Below are 2,562 nucleotides of genomic sequence, written 5' to 3' on the forward strand. Positions count from 1 at the left end.
AAAAATGGATCAAGTGTTCAAAAGCAATTCACTGTGGAATAAAAATAATGATGAAAGCAGTGACATAAAGTATACGCAGAATAACATGATGGAAACACAGACCACATCATAGAATAACAAAATAACCACTAACTGTAAGCATGGCCTCAAGGGGAATATGGACCAAGAATTTGGAAGTACTGTGACTAGGAAACCTGCAAATTCACTAATCTCTTATACACTGCCAAAAAAAGAAACCCATGAACAGAAATTATGGCAATTTGTGTCTTAAAATTGAATTTCACTGGAACAATGAATGATCCACCCAAATCTCTAGAGGAAATGTCAGTTAGGAAACTATTAAATCACTCACAGATAAATCAACTAAATTTTGTAGAGCAAGTGCAAAATCATGTTTTCCAAAGGAAAAAAGAAAAAAAGATTTTGTCACTAAAGGTGAAGAAGAAACCAAGATGTAGAGGCATCATTCTAAATTATACTTGAGCAGCAAAAAGAGTTCACACTATTCCTAAGATCCTGGTGGAGGTAGGGAAGGACTTATGGATAATGACAAGTGTTGGGCTTAGAATTAAATTGCATGCTTTTATTTTAATGTATTAGTAAATTCCTTTATCAGATGATACTGTTGGACACCATAATATCAATGCATAGGAGCAATGATATTTTCATTTGTAATTTGTCTAAATCAGTTGTTCTCAACTGGGGTCAGTTTTGCTCCCCTCCTCTGCACACACACACCAAGAGGACACTTGGAAATATCTACAAATATTTTTGGTTGTTATGGCTGGAAAGGGAGGAGAAGTGGGAGGGCTACTGGCCTCTGTGTGTAGACGCCAAGGATGCTGCCTGAGACCTTACAAAGCAGAGACAGTCCCCCACAACAAAGAATTATCTGGCCCAGAATGTCAGTAGGGCTGAAGTTGAGAAACTCTGGTCTAAACCACTGATGTGCAGAATATGAATCAGCTATATGGATAGAAAGATAGAGAGAAAAAGGGAGGGGAGGGGCGGGGAGGAGAGAAACATAAAGAGCTTAAAGACTTTTTGTTCTGTCCTTTCTTGAAAACCCATGCTTTGGGAGGAGATATGTGGTTAACGATTATTTTCTGATTCATAGTGTTCACAAAGCATCTCAGCGTCCATATGATGAAGGATCAGACGTTTGTGCAACCATCCTACTTGATTAGCAGAGATTGGGCCAACAGGTCTCCTCCCATTGTGACTCAGTGTTGAAATAAATCATGAAAACTATGAATATGGTCAACTTGTGGTCACTGAAAGTTCATCTTTTAAGTTTATCTCGTGAGGAGATGAGCCCAAGTTCAAGATTCTCCTTTTCCACCCTGCAAATCGCAGGTGCTTGGTGGGGAAAGTACTTCCTTGAGGTTTGGAAAGGGGTGTTTAAGTTAAAACTTGATTAAAAAATACATCAGGAAAGGCCATTTTCGGGATGTCAGGTGGCTTGTGAGGGTGGTGTAGCTCACTGATTCATCAAGGATGGATTTTTCAGGGCAAAAGCTACATCCCCACTTGGAGCGGATAGGGTTTAGAAGTGGGCTTGCTGCCTGCCAGGGTCCCAGATGGCCAACACAGGAAGGGGGCTCTCTCCTGTTGGATTTCCAAACCTATCTGGGGGGGTTCTCTTACCCACCACCACCCCGTGCTGTGGAGTTAATCTTGTGGAAGAGGGCAGGGGGCCGCCTTCTCCCTCATCTCTCTCCTCCATACCAAAGAGAGTTTCTAGTCTCCCCTTGGGTGAGAGTACTTCCATTCCCCAGTGGGAGAGTGGCTGCCAGGAGAGTTGAGTAGTCCCTCCTGCATGTGGTGTCCAGGCAGCTGAGCTCCTCATAGAGTCCTGCACATCCCAGGGTCAGGGGAGCAGCCATATGCCTCCAGGGGAGCAAGGAGGGGACTGAGGACCAGCAGCCTGGAGGTCTGAGGGCCAGGACACCAAAGCACAGGTCAAGGGACTGCGTGACTTGCAACTGGATAGGGATAAAGATAGGACTCAGTGGGTACCAGTGCAGATTGCAAGATCCCTAGGACTGATGCCTCTCCCCACCAGCCCCCTGCCCATGTTAGACAACGGACGACGGAGCTCAGACACCTTTCCGGAAAGACAAAGGAGGTGGGAGAACCCTAGATTTGAACTTCAGGAGAAAAAAAAAAAAAAAAAAAAAACAAACCAGAAAATTCCTGACATGACTGAGGGTACTCTGACTCAGCAAGGTTGTGTTTTCTACGTTCAGGTGGAATTGAAACTCAAAATTCCAGAATCTAACGATGCTAATGGTACTAATATAATGGTTATAATACACGGAGCTCCCTTGCTTGCAAAGCCAAGGACAAAGATTGAAAATGTGAGTTCCCCTGCGCCCCTGAGCTTGGGGGAAATGCAGAAGCTCAAAGGAAGGTGTGGATTTCTTTCCTGCGGGGTGAGGAGAAGAAGGTTCAAGAGAGGGAATACTTGCCCTTGAAGCACTGACCACATCAGACAATTAAAAACCTAAACCTGGGGGCGCCTGGGTGGCTCAGTCGGTTAAGCGACTGCCTTCGGCTCAG

Source organism: Mirounga leonina, unplaced genomic scaffold (genome assembly GCF_011800145.1).
Source record: "Mirounga leonina isolate KUSES-001 unplaced genomic scaffold, KU_Mleo_1.0 Mir_488, whole genome shotgun sequence".
NCBI classification, from domain to species: domain Eukaryota; kingdom Metazoa; phylum Chordata; class Mammalia; order Carnivora; family Phocidae; genus Mirounga; species Mirounga leonina.